Source organism: Lissotriton vulgaris, chromosome 5 (assembly GCF_964263255.1).
Source record: "Lissotriton vulgaris chromosome 5, aLisVul1.2, whole genome shotgun sequence".
Taxonomy (NCBI): domain Eukaryota; kingdom Metazoa; phylum Chordata; class Amphibia; order Caudata; family Salamandridae; genus Lissotriton; species Lissotriton vulgaris.
The window spans coordinates 1,094,636,514-1,094,648,837 of NC_141693.1; the positions used below are offsets into that span (position 1 = coordinate 1,094,636,514).

Consider the following 12,324-nt stretch of genomic DNA (forward strand, 5'->3'; position numbering starts at 1 on the left):
AATCAATACTTTAGTACTGTGGCTGGCACTAACCTTTAAAAAGTTGACTTCTGTAATTGTGAATCACAGTATAAAGCATGGTGGACAAAAACTAGGAAAGCAATCACGAATATCCAAAATATATATAGCAATTCATCTAGACTTTTGAATAACTCAGAAATATTCAATGTCTTTGGAGTACAATAATGTTAACATTTGAAAAACTTAATTAAAACATATGTTAACAGTGATCTCAGACGTTTCATTAATTCTCGATTATTGTCTTGGGAAAGTTTATTCGTATGAAATTTTAACAAACCACAAACCTCCTGTGTCATGTAAGCAACAGCAGCTATAATGTGCATGCAACATAATTTTGTCAGTATCTGAGTGTCTAATGTTCTTCAGCACCGGGAAAGCCCCTGGCTTCATCTTGCTCTGTACTCCAAGCCAAAGCAAGACATATGGAAAAAAGATCTGTACAATAGCAGTGACAAGAGTAAAGGCTGCCCCGGCCAGGCCAATCTTGGGGCATTAAAACAGCCAGTCATGCCAGGCAAGCTGAGCGATCATAGAATTTATATTGAGGAGACGCAGGAAATAAGAAAGAATTTGTCTGTCTCAGGAGAAGTAATGAGTATCATCCAAAAAAGACCCACCTTCACCCACTACAGCACAGTGAGTGTGTTTGTGACCTTTTTTGTTGTTGTTTGGCACAACGTCTGTCAAAATGCATCTGTTCTTAGGAGGGAGAAGAACAACCTCTCCAAGGCCTTTTACACTTGTGGAGTCAATTCATTGTTAGTCTATATTTGCAACTTACATGCATTAGAAATCCTTATGTGAGATCTGTAAGATTTTCTTCAAGAACCTTTGTGACGCGCTAAGGTGCCTGGCTTTCTTTTTACTACAGAAATGCCCTCAACACTGGAGATGCCACTCCTGATTCTGCCTGCAGTGCTCCTCTACAAACTACACAAAAATGTAAACATTTGGATGTGCTTGAGATAATCTCCAAGGATGGACCTGAAAAATCTACTACTAAAAAACAGTCACCTCTCAGCGCACAAACCATCCTAGACAACAGCCTGGTCATTGAAGTTACCTTTGAGAGGCACAGCTTTAACAACGACCTCCTTTGCGCCAGAGGGCTTTTTTCTCGTCTATGCATCCTCTGCCCTCTACGTTGTTGATTGCAACATGAATATTAGATTTTGCTGATATCACAAAATTGCACTCTATGGAGGGACGGCTGAGTTTCGCACAGCCTCCTTAGACCATTAAGTATCAGATTAGCTCACTACCCATGGTTTGCATACAGAAGAAGAGGAAGAATTGGAGGAAATCCTCCAAGACAAGGATCAATCTAAAACTGCACGCAGTTCATGAAAACTGAGGCATGCGCGCATACCAAAGTATTAGTAAGGCTCACTGAGGAAGATACTTATGAAATGACAACCCCAAGAATTATGATCCTCCCAGGAAAAGACTATACCCCAGGGAACCACAAATTTAACAGGTTCCAATATACTCAATTCTGTCAAACCTATAATGGAAAAGAGAGTGAATTGGTGAATTTAATTCTGCCCCAATGGCAATTTATGGTGTCTGCCACTCAGCCTAGGTGACTGGCTATGCACACGCTTCTGCAGACACATCCACCAATGCTATGGCAATCTCTGCCCCAAACTGCCCACGGACCCTTAGCCACAGATTCCTCCTACTTAGAGGAACATGGTGAGCTCTGTAGAAGCTAAGAGAGAGCGCCTGAAATAGAGGATGAGTAATAAAGGAGCTATAAGTAGACGATTAGTTCACAAAGAGCACATACCTGGCCTAAGAATGGAAAAATATTGTGTCTGATAATTGGGGAACAGACAGTTGGAACTGCCACACCCTGGAGCTTTAGCAAAAGCTGCAATGCTGGCTGCCAACCTGCTAGCAACATCAACTTAAAGAGCTGTAATGTGAGGGTTTTAACCTTATCCTCAATTGAGCCATTGAGAAAGGTCACAAATCACAGAGCCATCAGGATTTCTACCCCAGTTTCATTCTAGTAGAATAAAAGATGGGTGATTGGAGACCCACTTTATACCTTCGAATCAGAATAAGTTCCTGAAGTCTCAGCCCTTTAGGATGGTCACACTTGAGTAGGCCCCCACTATACTGCAAGAAGGGGAATTCCTGACGACCCAAACCTTCAGAGCAGGTATTTTCACATCTCTTTCTATTTGAACCATAATATCCAAGTAATTTGGTATTGTTCGGCATTATCAGATTATGGCTCTTTCAGTTGGCTTTAAATTAGCCCAGAGAGTCTTCACAAATGCTTAGCACAAGTCACGCCTTTCTTCTGCAAGTCGGAGGATTGCATAGAAAAGAATCACGAATTAAAGAAGCAGAAGACTCAACTAATGCCTAGTTGGCACTACTATTGCCTAGGACTTCCTAAAAAGGAGGCCACATCTTCTGCCTTTCCAGCAACTACCCTTTCCTTTCTTGGAGTAGGGCTCAAACTTCAAGGAAAGGCATTCTTTTCATTGGATCAAGTGGCTAAGTTGGTGGTAATCACCACAAGTATGTCTGCCCTATTATTTCAGTTTGCAGTGTCTAGAGTTTTTCTAGATGCGCATGCTGTGCATTATTTTGCCATCTAATTGTTGAGTCTGGATTTTTTTTAACCCATAGGCGGCGTCAACCACTATTTGGTGGTATGCCTGCCCCCTCGTGAAATCTGACATGCCCCCCAGGAAGCCAATCTGTGTGGAAGCCATCTTCCATTTTTTTTTCTGCAACTGGATCAGAAGGCAGAGGTCAAACCTTCAGGATCATCAATGAAAATTTAAAAACTGGTTACAGTGCAGCGAGCAGAGCATAAAGAAAAGAAGAAACAATTTTGTAGTATGAATATTTTCTGGATTCGCATGCTGGGTATTATTCCACAGTCTAGTGGTTGAGGCTGCAATAGCCTTTGCAGTCTTTTTTTCTGTGTGTCGTCAACTAGTTGTCCATGTACATGTACATGTATTTATATAGCGCAAATTACCGACCCGGTATCTAAGCGCTTGCTTAGGGAACCCGTCCTGGTATTCCCGTGTGAGATAACCCCGGCAGGGTATCCACAAGGTGAAAGCCAGGCATCCCACCGCGAGGGGCCGTTGTGGAGATTAAGCAAGCTATTGCCCAGAGTCGCAGAGTGTGAACCCGTGAATCGAGTAGGCACCGGAGCGAGAATTGTCGGGTCCATGGACATTTTAGGACTCAAGACCCTGCCGAGCCGGAAATTGAACCCTGGTCCCGGGCTGACCTCTGCTTCCAGGTCTGCCTCCTCTAACCAGTGAGCCACACTTCTCCATCTCTCTGTGATGTTAGATTCCTGATCTAGAAGCCACTTTGAATGATTGCCGTATTAAGATTCTTTTTTCCACTGTTGTGTCTGGAAGCAGAGCAAAAACGCTGAAGGAAAAATCAAGGTTTTATAGAGAGATTGAAAACAAGTTACTTACCTGTAACTACAGTTATCCAGTATTGGTATCTTTCATAGATTCACATGCCTGAATCATTCCCCGTCGTCGAGGCGGGAGTCCCACGGTAAATTATATATATATAGCAGTGCCTAAAAACCATTAGTAGTAGGCTAGAAAAGGATATAGGCCCAACTAGGCCCAAAACTTAGCAGCCTATCTACCTCATTATGTAAAAAGAACTGAAAATGTAGCCTCAGCCAATCAGCTAACCTCACCCTCTAGAACCTTCCCAGCCCAGGCAGTTCTCCTCAGATTTTCCCAGCACAAGTGAGAAGTAGTATCCTATATAAGAACTGCCCAGTCGGGGAGGAGGGTGGGTGCATGTGAATCTATGAAAGATACCAATACTGGATAACTGTAGTTACAGGTAAGTAACTTGTTTTCTTATCCAGTATTGGGGTATCTTTCATAGATTCACATGCCTGAATCAGAATAGCAAGCAGTAACAACCATAACTGTCGGTAGAGGAAGGTGGGAGACAATCCAAACCATATATCCCCACACAACCTGGAAGGTACTAGAGCAATGACATATCTCAATATATATGCAAAATCATGACAATACCTTCATACAATATGTATCTATATATAGAACGTTAAAACAGTATATTATTAAACATTTAGCAATAGAGAAAAAGAAAACCATAACAGTCTGACCTCAGTGAAGAAGATGCTGCAACACTGCTTCTCCCACTGACGTATCTCCATGTAGTACCGGCTGCAGGCAATAGTGCTTCGTAAAAGTATGCACACTTTTCCATGTAGCAGCACGGCAGATGTTTTCCAGGGACACCCCTGCAAATAGGGCTGTAGACGCTGACATCATCCTGGTGGAATGCGCCTTAACCGTTCTTGTCAGGGGCTTGTTCGCTTTCTCATGACAGAAGACGATGACAGAGGAAAGCCATCTGGCTATAGTTGCCTTCGTCACTGCCTGACCACGTGTAGCCTGTCCATAAGCCACAAACAGTTGGGTAGATTTGCGTAAATCTTTTGTCTTTTGCAAATAGAATTTGAGGCATCTTTGGACATCCAAGGAATGCAGCATCCTTTCAGCTGGAGTCTTGGGGTCTGGAAAGAAAGTTTTTAGTTTCACCGGTTGGTTGATGTGAAACTGAGTCGGAACTTTGGGAATAAATTTAGGATGAGTTCTAAGTGTCACATAATCTTTTGAAAAATGTAGGAAAGGTTCTGATATAGTGAACGCCTGTATCTCACTTACTCTCCGGGTTGAAGTGAGAGCTAACAGAATAGCCACTTTCCAAGTCAAGAATTTAAGTTCCGATTTATGAATTGGTTCAAAAGGTCTTTTCAGCAATTGAGATAACACAATATTGAGATCCCACTCAGGAGGAGGAGGCCGCACTGGAGGGAAAACTCGAAACAATCCTTTAAGGAACTGTTTAATCAAGGAAGAAGAGCACAAGGATGGTTTGTTGTAACTCTTCCTGAATCTGGATATGGCAGCAAGGTGAACTTTGATAGAAGAAAAAGCGAGACCTGATCTGGCTAGAGACAGTAGATAAGGCAGAATTTTCTCTGGAGGAGCCTGTAGTGGATGGACGTCATGCTCTCCGCACCATAAACAGAATCTCTTCCATTTGAAGCGATAGGTTCTGATGGTAGACTGTGCACGAGCCTGAGATAGAACAGCTCTACAGTCTGGAGAAATCTCCAGGTCCTTAAACTCTAAGAAATCAGGAGCCAGGCGTGCAAGTGTAGCGACTGAGGATCTGGATGAAGTATTTGTCCTTCCTCTCTTGTTAGCATTGCAAACGTCGGTTTGAGGCGCAGTGGAGGTTGATGGGAGAGCATCAGAAGCTCCTGGAACCAATACTGCCTCGGCCAGCGAGGAGCAATTAGGATTAGAGAGCAACGCTCTCTCTTCATTTTCTGTAGAACTTTTGGGATGAGAGGAATCGGTGGGAAGGCATATGCAAAGATTCCGGTCCACCTCATCAACAGGGCATTTCCCCTCGATCCTTGCTGGTGGAACCTGCTGGCAAAGTAAAGGCATTTGCTGTTCTGTTGCGTGGCAAACAGGTCCAACGTTGGTGTGCCCCAGAGCTGGAAAATTGTTTCCACTTGGCGTTGTTCGAGTTCCCACTCGTGACATCCTGTGAATGATCTGCTGAGATCGTCGGCCAGAGAATTCTGAATTCCCTGAACATGCTCCGCTCTGAGGGAAATCTTGTGGTGGAGTAACCATTCCCACATTTCCTGCGCTTGAAGAGACAGGGCCAGAGATTTTGTGCCCCCTTGCTTGTTTACGTAAAACATGCTGGTGGTGTTGTCCGTGCGCACCAGTACTGCAGAGCCTGCAATTCTTGGCAGGAAGGCTCGCAAGGACAGGAAAATTGCCCTCAACTCGAGGCAGTTGATGTGTTTGTGCTTGTACTGATGGGACCACCGTCCCTGCACTTGAAGGTCCTGGAGATGACCTCCCCAACCTTCCATGGAGGCATCTGTCGTTAGAGTAAATTCCGGTAGGGTCTGAAGAAAAGTGAGACCCGGAGACAAATTGTTCTTTGTCGCCCACCATAGAAGAGCTTGTTTCATCTTGGGCGTGACCTTGATACGGTCCTCGAAAGACCCATCTACCTGCCGCCACTGTCGATGCAATTCCTCCTGGAGAGGCCTCATTCTGAGTCGAGCCAGTGGAACTAGATGGAGTGCGGAGGAACACATCCCTAGCAGGGAAACAAACTGTCGGACCGAAAGAGACTTTTTTGACCGTATTTGACTTGCCAGCTTTGTGATTTTGTCTCGACGAATTTGGGTTAAGAAGGCCTTGCACTGAGAAGTGTCTAGTATTGCTCCCAGGAACGTCAGAATTTGTTTGGGTTGAAGTTGAGATTTTTTGACGTTGAGGGTTAAACCCAGATTCGAGAACATTGACAGAGCACTCTTGACCGATTGTCTTGTTGAAGTCCTTGTCGGGCTCTTTATTAACCAATCGTCGAGGTACGGGAACACTTGGATTCCCTGTGACCTCAACGCAGCTGCAACTGGGACTAGAGTCTTGGTAAAAATTCTTGGTGCAGACTTCAGGCCGAAAGGTAGCACCTTGAATTGAAAATGGACACCAGCCACTGTGAATCTCAGATACTTGCGGTGCTTTGGATGAATTGGAATGTGAAAGTAGGCGTCTTCCATATCCAGGGAAGCCATGAAATCTCCCTCCATGAGGCAATTGAGGACATCCGTGAGTGTCACCATGCGGAAACTCTGCTTTTTCAGATATTTGTTTAAGTTTCGTAGATCCAAAATTGGACGCCACTCTCCTGAAACCTTTTCCACAAGGAAGAAGCGAGAATAAAACCCCTGATTTTTCTGGGATGTTGGGACTTTCTCTATCGCATTTTTGTGCAGCATTTTCATGGCTTCCATGTATAACAAATGAAGACGAGGAGGGGAGGGACCCCTGGGCGGTAATGTTGGGGGTTTCTGCAAGAACTCCAGAGTGTGTCCGTGTTTGACTATGTCCAGAACCCACTGATCTGAAGTTATTTTCCGCCACTGTTGATAAAAGGCGGAGATCTTGGCGCCCACGGGGAGGGAGGGAAGGGAGGATGGTGTCCGGCAAAACTCACTGGCGTTTATTTGAATCACGTCCCTGGTAGTTAGAACGTCGTTTCCCTCCTTGACGAGAGAAACCCGCTGACGATGACTGCCGATAGGACTGCTGGTAGTACGGCTTATTTTGAGGTTGATACTGGCGATTTTGTTGATTTTGATAATGTCCTCTTGATGAAAAACCACGGCCTCTTGCCCCTCTGAAAAAACCTCGCTTATACTGTAGTGCACCAAGCGATTTGGCCGTATCAGTATCCGTTTTTATCGCAAGCAATGCGTCATCTATGTGCTTGCCAAACAATAACTCGCCATTATAGGCCATATCAAGGATTTTGGTCTGGACCTCAGGTCTGAAGGAAGTCGCCTTGAGCCATCCTTGCCGTCTGAGAACTGCCGCTCCGGCCAATTGTCTAAAGGCTGTATTAGATACATCGAGGGCGCAATCGATAATCTCAGAAGCTGCCCGCTCGCCTTCCAAGACAACCTTCCTGACCTCTTCAACACGGTCATCGGGAACCAAATTGATGAACTCTGACAGATCTGACCACATTTGTCTGTCGTACCGTGCTAAAATTGCCAAAGAGTTAGCAATCTTGACAGTAGCAGCGGCACTAGCTGAGAATTTCTTCCCAATTGCATCCAATCTCCTGCCCTCTTTGTCTGGAGGCGTAGAAAGTGGTGCAACCGGATTCTTGGATCGCTGTTGAGCCGCTTGTGTAATCACTGAGTCAGGACGCGGATGACCAATCAAACATGAAGGAGTATCCGGTGGTGCTCGGTACTTCTTGTCGACTCTTGGAAGAACCGCCGGGATGGAAGCTGGCGTCTTCATAATATCAATCCCTTCTTTCCAGATATAGTCGATGATAGGGATAGATCTGGACACCCTTCTATACCCTTCCTTAAAATCATGAAGGAAGCAGTCGGTTTGTTCAACCGAAACTGTGATTGCGAATCGAGCAGCCGCCCGGTGCATGATGTTGTGAAAACCTCCTATGTCTTCTGGCGGAGAATCTGAAGGTTGTGGCAGATTAGGAGAGGGCATAGGAATGATGTAATCATTCCATGGTTCCGTAGGCGTGGAATCCGGAAGTTCCCCATCCTCTCTTTCATCCTCATCTGGGGAGGAGATGTCAACATCCTGACCTCCAGTTTCGGGGTCAACATCCTGCCTTGGAGAGTGTGAAGGATGTGGCGGTGGAGTTACTGGCATGTCCTCTGGCACAGGATTAGGAGCAGGCAGAGTTGGTGGAAACCTCTGACGATAATCGGCCAGCATGGCCTGTAAATCCTTCACCAGAACAGACGGAAGATGAGTCGTGTCTTCTGTGTGTTGTTGCTCCTGATGATAAGGAGTAGCTAAATTTTCCTGATAGTAATGAACCTCATCGTCATCCTCATCCTCTTGATATTTTATGTGCAACTGGGAAGGGTGATGGGCCACACCAAAAGGATCATCATCATCATCATTCTCTTCATTATCCGAATCCGCCTCCACGTAGTTTTCCAAGATATGCGAAGGCAAGAGGGGAGACAAATGAGAGTAACTCTGTCTCTGAAATGACTTCATCTGAAAATGGGTATACTGCACCCTAACCGGAGATGTAGGCAATAAATGCGTGGATGGCACATTCAAAGATGCCAGCGCTGCTGCCGATGGCAAAAGTGAGACAGAAGTGTTAGTTGCCGATAGTGTCGTCGACGGTATCGTCATAGGCATTGGAACCATGGATGAAGACTTCTTGGAAGGCGTCCTAGTAGGCGGATCCGTCGGCGGACTCCTCGTCGTCGAACTAGTCGTCGACGGAGCTGAAATCTTCGTGGACGTGTTTGTCGTCGACGGGCCTGTCGTCGACGGAGTCTTCGTCGACGAGCCTGTCGTCGACGGGTCCTTCGTCGACGGGTCCTTCGTCGACGGGCCCTCCGTCGACGGGATCTTCGTCGACGGGATCTTCGTCGACGGGATCTTCGTCGACGGGATCTTCGTCGACGGGGTCTTCGTCGACGGGATAGTGGAAGTCTTCGTCGACGGGAGAGTCGTCGACGAGAGCGTCGACGGAAGCGATGATGAACGCTTCGAAGATGGTGATTTGGTCGTCGACGGCAGACTCGTCGACGACGCGCTTTTCTTTGACGATCTTGTCTCAGAAGAAGAAGCCATGACGGACATCACAGGAGAAGTAATTGCTGAGGTGGTAACAGTACTTGAAGAAGTAGAGGACGTAGAATAGGTGGTAACAGTGAGAGAAGACACTAAGGTGACAGCTTTAGTGCGGACTGTACTCACAGTTGAAGACTCTGTTGACGCAGCACTCCTTGTGGATCCAGAGGGTTTATGAGAGAACTTAGCTTTTTTCAATCTCTCAGGGGAACACCTCTCTTTGGAACTGGCTCTCTTACTTGAAGTAGAGGCTCTGTCCTCGTCATCTTTGACAGACGACTTCAGCCACAAAAGAACTCTCGCCTCTCTATCCCTTTTGGTCTTAGGAGGGAAGGTTCGACATATCCTGCAATCCTTCACAACATGTGAAGGATGCAAACAATAAATACAGTCCGAGTGCTCGTCGTCCACGTGAACTCTCTTCTTGAAACATGAAGCACAGGCCTTGAATAAAGCCTTCCTTTCAGACATTTTTGAAAGAAATTGAAGAAAAATCCGAGTAGGCACTAGGGAGACTCCCTTACACACGAAGTGCGGTGAAAATCTGAGGAGAACTGCCTGGGCTGGGAAGGTTCTAGAGGGTGAGGTTAGCTGATTGGCTGAGGCTACATTTTCAGTTCTTTTTACATAATGAGGTAGATAGGCTGCTAAGTTTTGGGCCTAGTTGGGCCTATATCCTTTTCTAGCCTACTACTAATGGTTTTTAGGCACTGCTATATATATATAATTTACCGTGGGACTCCCGCCTCGACGACGGGGAATGATTCAGGCATGTGAATCTATGAAAGATACCCCAATACTGGATAAATTGAGAGATTATCGCCCAAACACAGAGAATCTTGAAAGAAAACTAAGGGTTTAAGCTGATCGCAAGGGAAGACGTTTTCCACCTGTTTTTTAAAGAACTTACCGTCAGAAAAATATTTTCCACAAGGACTGGAGAATGTATGTCAGGTTGGAGCATACAAGTTAGCACATAAGGACAACCATGAGATTTGTAAACTTTGTCTTTCAAAGGACAACAATACGGATGGGTGTGACACTTGTGCAGAGTTTTGACCCAAGACTCTGAAGACGAAGGAGAAGCAGAGGTGGAGCTTATCTCGTCATGGCGCAGTTGCAAAAAACATTGCTGAAGGACATTGAGCTCTCCAGTCACGAGGAGAACCCAAGGAAACCGACGTAGCACAAGTTGTTGAAATGGAGAAGGTGTATAAGAAGTTGAAGGACAGCTAGGTGAAGAACCATTAGATAACACCATGGGGGAACATTGGGACTGAGCTGAAGCATTGGAAATTGGAACCCTTGAAGGCTACTCTGACACCAAAGATAAAGTTGATTGAGGGTGCGCACAAACAGAAGCAACTTCACAGTAGAAGTGAAAAGATATAGTTGGGGGCTAAACCCTTGGAACCCGCCATTATTCAATAATCAAATTACTTTCTTTGCACACTTGACACTTTAAGGTTGAGTTAACAAACAGATTATATATATATATATATACTATCCATAGGCAGTTATAGTTAGGCCTGCATTTCAACAGGAAAATCATATATTTTTTCTAATAACTTTGGGGCCCTTTGACAAATCTTCATGAAATGTTACACAAAAAGTCTCATCTGCCCTCAGCTCCTTCCTGGAGAGTTTTAAGGTGATCCGTCAAGCTGGGGCCTAGAAATAGGGGGGAGTCCCAAAATAAGATTTCCCCATTCATTTTTCTATAAGAAAATTGAACAGTGATATCGCAAAAACGGATTTACATCAAATTTAGCAGAAAGCATGCTTTTTGTGATTTGGTGTAAATCTGTTCACTAGTTTGAGTAACTAAGGGTAAAAAAGGTATATTTCATGCCGTGGAGGATCCCTGGGGCAAATAGATTTTGAGAGTAGATCTGATTGGCTACCACTATATCAACAAGGATGTGGCGACAGCCATCGTAGGACTCGAGACTCAGTTCAAAGTCCTAGAAAAAAACTTGAAAAATAGATATAAGGGGCAGAGTAGGGATCAAAAATGTTTTTCATTCCTGATATTGCCACAAAATTGCGGTGGATAAGTGGCAAAATTAAAAAGAAAAGACACAGACTACTGTGCATCAAAGAAAAAATATCTCTTTTCCTCAATTAGGGAAAGGGGTCCATGGCCCTCCTCCCCGAGTCTATAAGAGGCCCAGGACCCCATTCTCCAGGGGTCAAACTTCAATTAATGGGAAGAGGAGCGTGCAACCCAATTCCCTGGGGATCATTTAAAATACAGGGGAGGGGGTGTGCAGTCCCGCACCGAAACCTCATTAGGCTCCGGGGACCCCGTCACCCGGGGTCAAGTTTGAATTAAAAGGTAGGGGGAGCACGGCCCCCCTTTCCGAGCCTGAAGAAGCCCCAGGAACCCCATACCCTGGGGCTGGAATCATTAACTCTTTCCTCGGGAAGCCCACTTCCAGGACACAGTAGTTTGCCCGAAAGCAGAAGCATGGGCAGGGAAGGCATGTCTGCTCCCACTCAATGGGGGCTTTAAAAATGCTTCTTCCAAGTGGGAGCAGACATAAGTTTCAATGTCCGTGTTCTTGCCGGCAGAGAAACTCAGACTGCTCCTACTCGGCGAAGGCAGTGAAAAATACCACAGGATGGATGTATGCGGGGAGCCGGTGGCCCCCCCTTCAGCCCCCAACAGTGTGCGCCCCGGGTAGGCACAGGGTCACCCACGTAAGGTCCCTGAATAGAGGGTCTCCGGGCCCAAATACGTTGAGGAAAATGGGGCCGCATGTCCCCTCCCATTATCAAGAAATAATGGCCATGGGGGATGGGGTCTTCAGGGAGAGGGGACGTGCAGCCCCTCACCTTTAATTATTTAGACATGCCCTGCGGGATGGGGTCCCCAGAGCCCGAAGTGGCTCAGGGAGGGTGTCTGCAAGCCCTCGTCCCTTAATGAATAAACAAAGGTCCCAGGTGATGGAGTCCCCTTTGCCCGAAGTGGCACAGGCTTTGCATAGTAGCGGCTTGCCCAATTAATGGAGCTTAGTTCTCTGGAGGGTGTGGGCTCTATGCCCAGTCTGTGCACTGAGCGCAGACTGTGCATAGCAGG

The 12,324-nt window shown here is 45.9% G+C and overlaps 1 protein-coding gene across 1 annotated transcript in view; it reads right to left on the bottom strand.

Moving 5' to 3' along the window:
- Positions 1–12,324, bottom strand: part of XPNPEP1 (X-prolyl aminopeptidase 1) — a 534,678-nt gene that overhangs the window by 58,867 nt on the left and 463,487 nt on the right. The gene's annotated exons all lie outside the window — the stretch shown is intronic.